Below are 15,297 nucleotides of genomic sequence, written 5' to 3'. Positions count from 1 at the left end.
TACCAAGGACTGTTCAAATCCCACATAATCATGTCAGTAAGAGCACTGCTAATTATGTGATTTGAGTTGTAACAACTCGCCTGTGACAGTCTTCGCTGGAAATTGTTGCATTAATGACTACTTTACATATAGGTGCAAACCTCCAGTCGCTTAATTAGGTTTTCAAAGTAGTCACACTTACTCATTTACATATTGAAATAGGACTTAATTTGTTATAACTTCCCACTCATATTTCTTTTATATTAAAATGAGGGCATTATTTTGATTGTTTAAATTATGATGTGGGTAAGTTATATTACCCATGAATAGCTTCTTCAACAAGTGAGTGTTGATTTTTGTGAAAAAGGGACACAGCTTTGATAAGATTAAAAGCCATCCATAGTTGAAGATAAAGATATGATTCATCTGTGTTTGCAAAGTGCAGAGATTCTGTTCTTGATGTGCATACACTAGCAAAGTGTAATTGGCCCTGAAATTACAAACAAACTGTATCAGGAGGGAAAAAGAGATATATTAGTGAATGGTTTGAGAGTTAAAATCCTCTCTTCAGTTACCTGTGCTATCCATGGATCTAATGTGATTGGGATTAAGAAAATCACAGTGGGAGACTTGATAAGGCACTCCCTCCCTCCCTTCACCACAGATAATTTTCAGGTACATTTGGATCAGCTGGCAATTTGGCTTCTGATAACGATGCCTAGTTACAAATATCTTTGAAAAGAATAAAAGTCTCTAACTTGATTTTTCTTAAAGTGTGGTCCTGAGACCAGCAGCTTTGATATCACATGGGAACTTGTTAGAAATGCAAGATACCTGGACCCATCACAGAATTACTGATTCTGGGGGCTTTTCAAAGAAATCTGTGTTTTTAACAGTCTTCCAGGCCACTCTGGTGTTGTGCTCTAAGGTTTGAGAAACTTTGTGCTAGCTTTTAAATTCTGAGTATGAAATTTAGCATGATGGAAATATGTTGCTTCACCCTGTTACCTAGAACTCCTGCCTTCCAGAGGGCAACACAGTCATTGCCAATTTCTAGGTAGCTACATGGAGAGACATGTTGAGGTTCCTGAGTCTCCTGTATACCAGTCCAGGTGTATTGGCCAAAACAGTAAATTTTTTTTTTTTTTTTTTTTTTTTTTACTAAAACACTCACTGTGCTGCCTAGTTACCTTGGAATATGACAATGTACAGGAGAGATCTAAATGAACTTACCTTCGCTAAAACTAAAATACATTTTTTTCCAATTTGAATTATTTAAAAAAAATTTATTTAAGTATAGTTGACACTCAATGTTATTTAGTTTCAGGTATAAAACATGATGATTTTACCTTCTCTATACCTTATGCTATGCTCACCACAAGTGTGTATACCATTTGTGACTATACAATGCTATTAAAATATCATTGACTATATTCCCTATGCTGTTTTCCTTTTTATTCCCATAACTTATTAATTACCTAACTGGAAACTTGTACCTCCTACTCCCATTGACCCATTTGGCCCATCGCTTCACTCCTACCCCTTGGGCAACCATCAGTTTGTTCTCTGTATTGATTGGTCTGATTCTGCGTTTTATTTGTTTGCTCATTGGTTTTGTTTTTTAGATTCCACATGGGAGTGAAATCATATAGAATTTTTCTTTCTCAGCCTGATTTATTTCACTTAGCTTAATACCCTGTAGGTCTATCCATGTCATCACAAATGACAAGATCTCACCTTTTTTATGGTTGTGTAATATTCCTGTGTATGTGTTTGTGTGTGTGTGTATTTATGTACATCTTCCTTATCCATTCATCTATAAATGGAAACTTAGGTTGTGTCCATATCTTGACTATAGTAAGTGCTGCAATAAACCAGGGGGTATGTATATATCTTTTTGAATTAGTGCTGTCATTTCTTTGGGTAAATACTCAGTAGTGGAATTATTGGTTCAGTTGGTATTTCTGCTATTAAGTTTTTGAGCAACCTCCTTACTGGTTTCCACAGTGTCTGTAAAAATATATATTTCCAACAATATTGCAGGAATGTTCTTTTTTCCCCCACATCCTCAGCTACACTTGTTATTTTCTTGTCTTTCTGATAATAGCCATATTGACAGGTATAAGGTGAGATCCCACTGTGGTTTGGATTTGCATTTCCCTGATGATTAGTGATGTTGAGCATATTTACATGTGTCTGTTGGCCATCCAAATATCTTCTTTGGAAAATGTTTATTTAGCTTCTCTGTCCAGTTTTTAACTGGATTATTTGTTGTTTTTTTTTTTTGATATTGTATAAGTTCTTTATATATTTTGGATGGGTGAGTGGTCTATGGCACCCGATTCAAGCTCCTGCTTTAATTTGGATTATTGCATTTTAATTAAAGGAAGTTGATTGGACCACATAGTATACAAGATGCCCTCTAGAAATAAAAATGGTATTAGTACTAAAAGCACTGCTAATTACGAATTTTAAAATTAGACAACCACACATAAGTATGATCATATGGAAATAGAGCATCCTGAAATCATATTAGGACATAGCTGTGCTAACAAGAACATGCACTTCTCAAAATATGTCTGAAATTTAATAATAACAGAACAAACAAGTTAAACACACAATAAAGAGGCAATTGATGTGGCATCTATAAGAGCCAACCAATTAAATGATTTCATTTTGAACAATGTGATTCTGTATGAATGTTATACACATGATTAGATAGCAATCATTTTTCCATAAGGTATTTATGGATGTTACACACAGGCATAGAGTCATGATTTTGCTTGTTAAAATGACCAAATGGAATCATTGTTTGTAAACTAGGCAGGTGCTCAGTGGTGAATAGCAAACAGTATGTAACTTAACCCTGATTTATGAATAAGGATTTGTAATGAGTAGATGTTGAGCCCCAAGAGCACATCAGAATTGGGTCATGGGGAACTTCATACATAAATGAAGTATGAGATTCTGGGGACACTGTTCATTGGCATCAACTGAGAAGATGATTCATTTAGACAGTAATATAACTTTAATTGTTTTATCTAAAATAAGTCATTGCAAAAATGCTTACTCCTGAATATATAAATTTAAATATTCTATAATGACAAAATTGTACATATAGGAAAATACCTTTTACAATTGTTTATATACATTATACACATCTGGGGCCACTCAGAGGAGCAAAAATATCATCATTCGAATCTAACAAATTAATTCACTTTCATAATAGAGATCTAAATATCAAAAAGAAGGTACAAATATATTCAGCATATGGACACATGTAAAACATTTTTGTTAATACTTATTCCTAAAATATTATATTTTGAGAAAAAATATTCTAATATTTCTGCTAAATGGTAATATTTGGAATGTATTTGGATTAAAGAAACAACTGAGCACATTCCATACTGAGTAGCCAGTGGTGTGAATACGTCTGACTATATTTGGCATTTCATTTCATTATTTTATTGATGTTTAATCTTATTTATTTCATACTTTTAGAAACTCTCATTGTTGACTGGACCTAGAAGGAGAAGCTCTCAGAAATGACAGCCTTTGTCTCTTGGCAATCTGTTCCTGCCTTTTTTTTTTTTGGCCTCCTTCATTCTCTTGGACAAAAGTTTAGCATATTCTGTAGCTTCTTCCTTATTTTTCTTAGTAGGCTGTTTTGTTTGTTTGTTTGTTTGTTTTTTCAGAGCAATGCAATAACATTTTTGTTGGAGGACACGTGAAATAATAAGACGTTGAAACTTGGTTCTAGGTTCTTATCTTCTTTGGTTGGTGGCTTTCTCACAACAGACTGGTGGACATCAGGTTTAGAGAGATCGAAAAGTTTGCCGATTTGCCTAGCTCTTTTAGGCCCCAGACGAGGCACAGTAGTATCAGTGAATCCAGAAATACCCTTCTCCTCTTTTTTTTTTTTTTAACAATGACCAAGTTGATAAGGCTGAGATTGCCATCCACAATGCAACCCTGGATAGATTTTCCATTTTCTTTCTCCAGTCCTCCTTGCTCTGTACCAGGAATGCCTCTTACTAAGCAACAGGTGGACATGGCCATGAGTCAAGACACACTTCATGGGGAAGCCTTGTTCATCACTGCCGCCAGAGATATGGACCACATAAACTATTCCATTCTTCACTCAGAACATCAGCAGCAATTTCTGTGGCTGTATGCTTCTCATAAAAGTTATAATGTTTGGGGAGCCTGGGTGGCTTTGTTGGTTGAGCATCTGACTTTGGCTCAAGTCATGATCTCTCGGTTTACAAGTTCGAGCCCCGCATCAGGATCTCTGCTGACAGCTCAGAGCCTGGAACCTGCTTCAGATTCTGTGTCTCCCTATCTCTCTGCCTCTCTCTCTCTCCTGCTCACGCTCTGTCTCTTTTTATCAAGAATAAATAAAAACATTAAATCTTTTTTAAAAAAGGTATAAAGTTTGCAAAATCATCCACTTCAATGAGTTTCTGGCAGCCAGTAGCTGGGAAAGAGATGTTCAGCTTCAACCTTAAGCAGACTATCACCCACCAGTTACCACAAAAAAGAGCTGTATTTGGCACTTTATTTTATTATTTTTAAAACGTTTATTTATTTTGAGAAAGAGTGAGCAGGAGAGGGGCAGAGAAAAAAGGAGAGAGAGAATCCTAAGCAGGGTCTGCTCTGTCAGCTCAGAGCCTCATGTGGATCTTGAACCCATGAACCTTGAGATCATGACCTGAGCCCAAATCAAGAGTTGGATGCTTAACCAATGGAACCACCCAGGCACACCTTGGCATTTTAGATTTAAGGTCCTCAACTGAGGTTACCACCCTTCCATTGTGTATTAAATTTATTCAACAAACACTTGTCGAATGTCTAATTTGTCCTTTTCACTAAGGATATCCTTAAGAACTTAAAAAATAATAGAATAGGGGTGCCTGGGTAGCCTGAAGCACCCGACTTAAGCTCAAGTCATGATCTCAGGGTTCGTGAGTTCAAACCCTGGATTGGGCTCTGCTGACAGCTCAGCACAGGGTGCCTCAGCATGGAGTCTGCTTGAGATTCTTTCTCTCCCTCTCTCTCTCTCTCTGCCTTTCCTCAGCTTGTGCACAAGCTCCCTTTTCTCTCTCAAACCAAAATCAAATAAATAAATAAATAAATAAATAAATTTAAGTTTGAAGTCTGTATTAAAATCGATAGATTTATAGATTATTTTGTAACTATATTGATATACTAAACTCTACTAAAATGACATAAACCTTCTCGAGAGAGGGAAGATGGCGGCGTAGGAGGACGCTGGGCTCACCGCGCGTCCTGCTGATCACTTAGATTCCACCTACACCTGCCTAAATAACCCAGAAAACCACCAGAGGATTAGCAGAACGGAGTCGCCGGAGCCAAGCGCAGACGAGAGGCCCACGGAAGAGGGTAGGAAGGGCGGCGAGGCGGTGCGCGCTCCACGGACTGGCGGGAGGGAGCCGGGGCGGAGGGGCGGCTCGCCGGCCAAGCAGAGCCCCCGAGTCTGGCTTGCAAAAAGCGGAGGGGCCTGACGGACTGTGTTCCGACAGCAAGCGCGACTTAGCGTCTGGGAGGTCATAAGTTAACAGCTCTGCTCAGAAAGCGGGAAGGCTGGAGGACAAAGGGAAGGAGAGCTGCTGAGCCCCCGGACGACAGAGCTCAGTTTGGTGGGGAACAAAGGCGCTCGCCAGCGCCATCTCCCCCGCCCATCCCCCAGCCAAAATCCCAAAGAGAACCAGTTCCTGCCAGGGAACTTGCTCGCTCCGCGCAAACACCCAACTCTGCGCTTCTGCGGAGCCAAACCTCCGGCAGCGGATCTGACTCCCTCCTGCTGCCACAGGGCCCCTCCTGAAGAGGATCAACTAAGGAGAAGCAAGCTAAGCCTGCCCCTCCTGCCCCTGTGCATCTTGCCTACCCACCCCAGCTAAGACGCCAGATCCCCAGCATCACAAGCCTGACAGTGTGCAAGTAGCCCAGATAGGCCACCCCACCCCACAGTGAATCCCGCCCATAGGAGAGGGGAAGAGAAGGCACGCACCAGTCTGACTGCGGACACAGCGGTGGGCTGGGGGCAGACATCAGGTCCGACTGCGGCTCCGCCCACCAACTCCAGTTATACACCACAGCACAGGGGAAGTGCCCTGCAGGTCCTCACCACGCCAGGGACTATCCAAAATGACCAAGCGGAAGAATTCCCCTCAGAAGAATCTCCAGGAAATAACAACAGCTAATGAGCTGATCAAAAAGGATTTAAATAATATAACAGAAAGTGAATTTAGAATAATAGTCATAAAATTAATCGCTGGGCCTGAAAACAGTATAGCGGACAGCAGAGAATCTCTTGCTACAGAGATCAAGGGACTAAGGAACAGTCACGAGGAGCTGAAAAACGCTTTAAACGAAATGCATAACAAAATAGAAACCACCACGGCTCGGATTGAAGAGGCAGAGGAGAGAATAGGTGAACTAGAAGATAAAGTTATGGAAAAAGAGGAAGCTGAGAAAAAGAGAGATAAAAAAATCCAGGAGTATGAGGGGAAAATTAGAGAACTAAGTGATACACTACAAAGAAATAATATTCGCATAATTGGTATCCCAGAGGAGGAAGAGAGAGGGAAAGGCGCTGAAGGGGTACTTGAAGAAATAATAGCTGAGAACTTCCCTGAACTGGGGAAGGAAAAAGGCATTGAAATCCAAGAGGCACAGAGAACTCCCTTCAGACATAACTTGAATCGATCTTCTGCACGACATATCATAGTGAAACTGGCAAAATACAAGGATAAAGAGAAAATTCTGAAAGCAGCAAGGGGTAAACGTGCCCTCACATATAAAGGGAGACCTATAAGACTCGTGACTGATCTCTCTTTTGAAACTTGGCAGGCCAGAAAGAATTGGCACGAGATTTTCAGTGTGCTAGACAGAAAAAATATGCAGCCGAGAATCCTTTATCCAGCAAGTCTGTCATTTAGAATAGAAGGAGAGATAAAGGTCTTCCCAAACAAACAAAAACTGAAGGAATTTGTCACCACTAAACCAGCCCTACAAGAGATCCTAAGGGGGACCCTGTGAGACAAAGTACCAGAGACATCACTACAAGCATAAAACATACAGACATCACAATGACTCTAAACCCATACATTTCTATAATAACACTGAATGTAAATGGATTAAATGCGCCAACCAAAAGACATAGGGTATCAGAATGGATAAAAACAAGACCCATCTATTTGCTGTCTACAAGAAACTCATTTTAGACCTGAGGACACCTTTAGATTGAGAGTGAGGGGATGGAGAACTATTTATCATGCTACTGGAAGCCAAAAGAAAGCTGGAGTAGCCATCCTTATATCAGACAAACTAGACTTTAAATTAAAGGCTGTAACAAGAGATGAAGAAGGACATTATATAATAGTGACAGGGTCTATCCATCAGGAAGAGCTAACAATTATAAATGTCTATGCGCCGAATACCGGAGCGCCCAAATATATAAAACAATTACTCATAAACATAAGCAACCTTATTGATAAGAATGTGGTAATTGCAGGGGACTTTAACACCCCACTTACAGAAATGGATAGATCATCTAGACACACGGTCAATAAAGAAACAAGGGCCCTGAATGAGACATTGGATCAGATGGACTTGACAGATATATTTAGAACTCTGCATCCCAAAGCAACAGAATATACTTTCTTCTCGAGTACACATGGAACATTCTCCAAGATAGATCATATACTGGGTCACAAAACAGCCCTTCATAAGTTTACAAGAATTGAAATCATACCATGCATACTTTCAGACCACAATGCTATGAAGCTTGAAATCAACCACAGAAAAAAGTCTGGAAAACCTCCAAAAGCATGGAGGTTAAAGAACACCCTACTAACGAATGAGTGGGTCAACCAGGCAATTAGAGAAGAAATTAAAAATATATGGAAACAAACGAAAATGAAAATACAACAATCCAAACGCTTTGGGACGCAGCAAAGGCAGTCCTGAGAGGAAAATACATTGCAATCCAGGCCTATCTCAAGAAACAAGAAAAATCCCAAATACAAAATCTAACAGCACACCTAAAGGAACTAGAAGCAGAACAGCAAAGGCAGCCTAAACCCAGCAGAAGAAGAGAAATAATAAAGATCAGAGCAGAAATAAACAATATAGAATCTAAAAAAACTGTAGAGCAGATCAACGAAACCAAGAGTTGGTTTTTTGAAAAAATAAACAAAATTGACAAACCTCTAGCCAGGCTTCTCAAAAAGAAAAGGGAGATGACCCAAATAGATAAAATCATGAATGAAAATGGAATTATTACAACCAATCCCTCAGAGATACAAACAATTATCAGGGAATACTATGAAAAATTATATGCCAACAAATTGGACAACCTGGAAGAAATGGACAAATTCCTGAACACCCACACTCTTCCAAAACTCAATCAGGAGGAAATAGAAAGCTTGAACAGACCCATAACCAGCGAAGAAATTGAATCGGTTATCAAAAATCTCCCAACAAATAAGAGTCCAGGACCAGACGGCTTCCCAGGGGAGTTCTACCAGACGTTTAAAGCAGAGATAATACCTATCCTTCTCAAGCTATTCCAAGAAATAGAAAGAGAAGGAAAACTTCCAGACTCATTCTATGAAGCCAGTATTACTTTGATTCCTAAACCAGACAGAGACCCAGTAAAAAAAGAGAACTACAGGCCAATATCCCTGATGAATATGGATGCAAAAATTCTCAATAAGATACTAGCAAATCGAATTCAACGGCATATAAAAAGAATTATTCACCATGATCAAGTGGGATTCATTCCTGGGATGCAGGGCTGGTTCAACATTCGCAAATCAATCAATGTGATACATCACATTAACAAAAAAAAAGAGAAGAACCATATGATCCTGTCAATCGATGCAGAAAAGGCCTTTGACAAAATCCAGCACCCTTTCTTAATAAAAACTCTTGAGAAAGTTGGGATAGAAGGAACATACTTAAAGATCATAAAAGCCATTTATGAAAAGCCCACAGCTAACATCATCCTCAACGGGGAAAAACTGAGAGCTTTTTCCCTGAGATCAGGAACACGACAGGGATGCCCACTCTCACCGCTGTTGTTTAACATAGTGCTGGAAGTTCTAGCATCAGCAATCAGACAACAAAAGGAAATCAAAGGCGTCAAAATTGGCAAAGATGAAGTCAAGCTTTCGCTCTTTGCAGATGACATGATATTATACATGGAAAATCCGATAGACTCCACCAAAAGTCTGCTAGAACTGATACATGAATTCAGCAAAGTTGCAGGATACAAAATCAATGTACAGAAATCAGTTGCATTCTTATACACTAACAATGAAGCAACAGAAAGACAAATAAAGAAACTGATCCCATTCACAATTGCACCAAGAAGCATAAAATACCTAGGAATCAATCTAACCAAAGATGTAAAGGATCTGTATGCTGAAAACTAAAGAAAGCTTATGAAGGTAATTGAAGAAGATTTAAAGAAATGGAAAGACATTCCCTGCTCATGGATTGGAAGAATAAATATTGTCAAAATGTCAATACTACCCAAAGCTATCTACACATTCAATGCAATCCCAATCAAAATTGCACCAGCATTCTTCTCGAAACTAGAACAAGCAATCCTAAAATTCATATGGAACCACAAAAGGCCCCGAATAGCCAAAGTAATTTTGAAGAAGAAGACCAAAGCAGGAGGCATCACAATCCCAGACTTTAGCCTCTACTACAAAGCTGTCATCATCAAGACAGCATGGTATTGGCAGAAAAACAGACACATAGACCAATGGAATAGAATAGAAACCCCAGAACTAGACCCACAAACGTATGGCCAACTCATCTTTGACAAAGCAGGAAAGAACATCCAATGGAAAAGACAGTCTCTTTAACAAATGGTGCTGGGAGAACTGGACAGCAACATGCAGAAGGTTGAAACTAGACCACTTTCTCACACCATTCACAAAAATAAACTCCAAATGGATAAAGGACCTGAATGTGAGACAGGAAACCATCAAAACCATAGAGGAGAAAGCAGGAAAAGACCTCTCTGACCTCAGCCGTAGCAATCTCTTACTGGACACATCCCCAAAGGCAAGGGAATTAAAAGCAAAAGTGAATTACTGGGACCTTATGAAGATAAAAAGCTTCTGCACAGCAAAGGAAACAACCAACAAAACTAAAAGGCAACCAACGGAATGGGAAAAGATATTTGCAAATGACATATCGGACAAAGGGCTAGTATCCAAAATCTATAAAGAGCTCACCAAACTCCACATCCGAAAAGCAAATAACCCAGTGAAGAAATGGGCAGAAAACATGAATAGACACTTCTCTAAAGAAGACATCCGGATGGCCAACAGGCACATGAAAAGATGTTCAGCGTCACTCCTTATCAGGGAAATACAAATCAAAACCACACTCAGGTATCACCTCACGCCAGTCAGAGTGGCCAAAATGAACAAATCAGGAGACTATAGATGCTGGAGAGGATGTGGAGAAACGGGAACCCTCTTGCACTGTTGGTGGGAATGCAAATTGGTGCAGCCGCTCTGGAAAGCAGTGTGGAGGTTCCTCAGAAAATTAAAAATAGACCTACCCTATGACCCAGCAATAGCACTGCTAGGAATTTATCCAAGGGACACAGGAGTACTGATGCATAGGGGCACTTGTACCCCAATGTTCATAGCAGCACTCTCAACAATAGCCAAATTATGGAAAGAGCCTAAATGTCCATCAACTGATGAATGGATAAAGAAATTGTGGTTTATATACACAATGGAGTACTACGTGGCAATGAGAAAAAATGAAATATGGCCTTTTGTAGCAACGTGGATGGAACTGGAGAGTGTGATGCTAAGTGAAATAAGCCATACAGAGAAAGACAGATACCATATGGTTTCACTCTTATGTGGATCCTGAGAAACTTAAGAGAAGCCCATGGGGGAGGGGAACAAAAAAAAAAAAAAGAGGTTAGAGTGGGAGAGAGCCAAAGCATAAGAGACTGTTGAGAACTGAGAACAAACTAAGGGTTGATGGGGGGTGGGAGGGAGGAGAGGGTGGGTGATGGGTACTGAGGAGGGCACCTTTTGGGATGAGCACTGGGTGTTGTATGGAAACCAATTTGACAATAAATTTCATATATAAAAAAAAAATTAAAAAAAAATAAAATAAAATGACATAAACCTGTAAATAACAGAAAGTAGCACAAACGATAAATTGATGAAGAAAATTACCGGGGCGCCTGGGTGGCGCAGTCGGTTGAGCGTCCGACTTCAGCCAGGTCACGATCTCGCGGTCCCCGAGTTCGAGCCCCGCGTCAGGCTCTGGGCTGATGGCTCAGAGCCTGGAGCCTGTTTCCGATTCTGTGTCTCCCTCTCTCTCTGCCCCTCCCCCGTTCATGCTCTGTCTCTCTCTGTCCCAAAAATAAATAAACGTTGAAAAAAAAAAAAAAAAGAAAAGAAAATTACCGATAATCACATAAGCTAATCAATCAGAGGTTTCCATTTGCACATTTTTGTGGTGAGGTGCCTGGGTGGCTCAGTCAGTTAAGCAGTCAACTTTGGCTCAGGTCATGATATCACCGTTCGTGAGTTCAAGCCCTGTGTAGGGCTCTGTGCTGACAGCGTGGAGCCTGGAGCCTGCTTTGGGTTCTGTGTCTCCCTCTCTTTCTGCCCTCCCCAGCTCGTGCTCTGTCTCTGTCTCTTAAAAAAATGAAAACATTAAAAAAAAAAAAAATTCTTATGAATCTTTATCTATCTCAATTTGAATTATAATTACTGATAGAGTTTTATTTTCCATCCATTGCAACATAATAGGATGAAATTTAACAAACTAGTATATGCATTCCCTTATTTCTGAAATTACATGTAGCCAAACACAGGTACATATACACTTTGCATGGTTGTTTTAAAAAATGAAATCAAAACTCATATGTTTGTCTACTACCTGAATTTCTTATATGATAATGTAAAACAGGACAACAATTATAGATCCAATTCATTGTTTTTAATATGTATGTAATTTTCATTTGGTATATATTATATATGTAATTAAAACTACATGTGTACACATTTATTTTGTGTATATGTTATTTATATGTGTGTGTATTAAACTACATGGTTTTAATTGCTTATCTAGGTATGTATTGCACCTTACCTGAACGTGTAAGATCTGTGAGTGCCAACAGCCCCCATATATATATATATATATATATATATATATATATATATATATTTCTATACCTGTGTTAAGACATAATGGATCATTCCAGTGGACTATCCAATTTGCTCTTTTGCTCATTTGCTAATCACTGAATGGCACCAATTGTTTTTATCCAGTTAAGGCTGAAAAATAGAAACTCAATTCACTTCTGTCTGGATGCCACCAACTTCATTTTTTTGGTAAGAGGCTTTTCTGGACTTTTTTTCTGAGGAAATTAATAGATTGATTACTGAGAATAAATTGTTGTGAGTATGTTTCTGATGTGCAAATATCCTCTATTGTCAAACACTTTTGTGATAGGACAGCTTCTTGCATTCAACCAGGTGACCAATATCCCTCAGTAAAGAAATGCCACAAAGAATTAAATATGGCCCTTTGTAGCAATGTGGATGGAACTGCAGAGTGTGATGCTAAGTGAAATAAGCCATACAGAGAAAGACAGATACCATATGGTTTCACTCTTATGTGGATCCTGAGAAACTTAACAGGAACCCATGGGGGAGGGGAAGGAAAAAAAAAAAAGAGGTTAGAGTGGGAGACAGCCAAAGCATAAGAGACTGTTAAAAACTGAGAACAAACTGAGGGTTGATGGGGGGTGGGAGGGAGGAGAGGGTGGGTGATGGGTATTGAGGAGGGCACCTTTTGGGATGAGCACTGGGTGTTGTATGGAAACCAATTTGACAATAAATTTCATATATTAAAAAAAAAGAAAGAAATGCCACTGAGGGAGGGAGCAAAATTGAGTTACTGGTGAAAAGAGACAGGAAAAAAATAATTTAAAAATTATTTTATAACTTTAAATATTAGTCTTATAAAATAATGTATTTACAATTTATGTCATATGTATATGTGTGCATATGTATGGATGTGTGTGGCATTGTCTTCTGAATATTTTATAATTTCTTATCATTTTTGAAAAAATGTAACTGATGCTTGTTTTCATTCAGATCGTCTGGGTCCCATTTTAGCTCTTGTGATCGATATATGCTCTTCAATGTTATTTGATAGGTTCAATGAAAGTATATGAGTATTTGAATTTAAACATTATTTTACTACTCTTATGCAAGACATTCGATTAAGCCTTGTATTTGAAATTCACTTTCTTTCTTCATTATTAATGAACTGCTATCCACTTTTCAAAAATGTTGTATTTCTCAAGGAATTTTCAGACTACTTTATCAGAGCCTAAAACTATTACTCTTTCCTTTTCAAGAAATATGTTGCACCTTTTTAATTCAGAACCTTGTACTTTTCAATCTTTGTGTTTTGTGGAACTGTATTCCAGGCCAATATTTCCTCTAGCCACATAGCTGCCCTTGTAGGTCAGTTGAGAGCAATTTAATCATTTCACCCGAGGTAAAGCATTTGTTTTGTTTATTTAACACTGTAGAAGCAAAAGCTTCCTCAGCCCATTCAAGAGGGGACTCAGCTTATCAAAAAGCAAGATCTTTATAAAGCTTTTCTAAAATGAGATTAGCACTGATTATTTTGTCCAAGTAGAAGTTTTACATAAGCTTATTTATTAAAGAAGAGAAATGGATATTGAGAATAAGCACTAAATGCAGTTATTAACTTAGCTGCTGCCAATTGCTATCTGGAAAAAAAGATCTAAAAGGTTATATTTTTTCTTATCAACAGCTAATAATACATTTTTCTGGGAATAATAGATAAAAGCTCTAACTTTGATTATATATGTAGGAGTTTTTGCTACAATAATCTTGTTATTTTACTTAAGCTTCTCTTAAGTAAACTTAAATGTTGATTTGCTGATCATATGTGTATTAAAATTTGTCAAATTCTCAAAATAAACTGGAAAAATGTGGAATTGGAAAACTGCATAGATTATGGGGATAGTGTGAGGGGGCTGAAATGGTTGAAGAGTAGTGTAAGAACTATTTCAAAGATAAATTAAACTTTGAAGTGAATTTAGAAGAAGGAATCAGCTGAGTGTAAGAATGGGGGAGCATAGAGGTCATTGCATGAACAAATGCACAAATCCAACAAGAGCTTGGATAAGATAAATAACACAAGATATCAGTTGTGTTCTGTCTGGAGTTCAAAAGGTATTGGGAGCCTTGTATGACAGGCTTAAACTTTACTACTCATGAGTAGTAGTAGCCTTCTAAGTTTAATTGCAATTTGATATGGATAGAGCACCTTAAATGAGATTTATATGCTCGTAACCGCATCCAGACAAAGTTCTGATTCAGGTCAATGATGTTGAAAGCAACAAAAGCAAATTATTTCCCCTGAAATCTTTGTAGTGAAATTCTAAGTTCTTTGTAACCTGGAAAACCTCTCAAAATGACCTGCCGGATGCTACTGGTGACAAGTATATTTCTCAGAGTAGACTCCCATTTGCCAGTTTCAGAGATTTAGCAACATAGTCAGATGTCAAAATACATCCCTTCTACATCTTTCTCCCTGTCATTTTCATAATCAGAAATCCCCAGAACAAGAAGCAGATGATCTTACTTGTCTAATTCTGGAAATCAGAAGCAGGAGGTATAAGAGATATTCCAATAGTGATTGCACATGTATTTACGATGACACAAAGTCAAAATAAAAAATCATTCTAAATATTCTTCTGCTACCCCACAGTCACTGCTCTCTTCCAGATAGTATCATCTCCTCTGAATCACTGTAGGGCCTACCACACAGGTCCCCCGGCCTCAGTCTTCTCTTCCACCATGTACTTGAAGAACATGGGTGGCATCTCCCATATGGAGCTTGAATAGTTATCTGTCCAAAATGCAGATGTGCTCATTTCCTCCCTTCTCAAATGCCTCAGATCTCCCCAGATTTTGGAAGATTAAGCACAGCCTTTTTATCATGGCGTACAAAGCCCTCCATGAGCCACCCCCTCAGCTACCTTTCCAAACTTACCAGCAGCGAGTATTAGGCCATAAAAGTTTCATGTAACATTTATTTCTCCTTTTCTTATCTTTGAACCTTAAATCTGTATTTTCATATGAGAAGTGGGATTAAAAGACAGATCCTAGACTACACTACAAATTACAGTCTAATTTTTATACAGAGGGAGGGGCTCCAAAAATGCTTCTAGATAGCAGACTTTAGGGTGCA

The 15,297-nt window shown here is 38.6% G+C and overlaps 1 pseudogene; it reads right to left on the bottom strand.

The window, feature by feature from the left end:
* Positions 1 to 3,486: 3,486 nt before the first annotated feature.
* LOC112865612 (small ribosomal subunit protein eS6 pseudogene) lies at positions 3,487 to 14,929 on the bottom strand (annotated as a pseudogene).
* Positions 14,930 to 15,297: the final 368 nt, after the last annotated feature.

This window comes from Puma concolor, chromosome D1 (genome assembly GCF_028749965.1).
Source record: "Puma concolor isolate L17-30 chromosome D1, mPumCon1.1.hap2, whole genome shotgun sequence".
NCBI lineage: Eukaryota > Metazoa > Chordata > Mammalia > Carnivora > Felidae > Puma > Puma concolor.
This window is presented reverse-complemented; position numbering and strand designations above follow the sequence as displayed.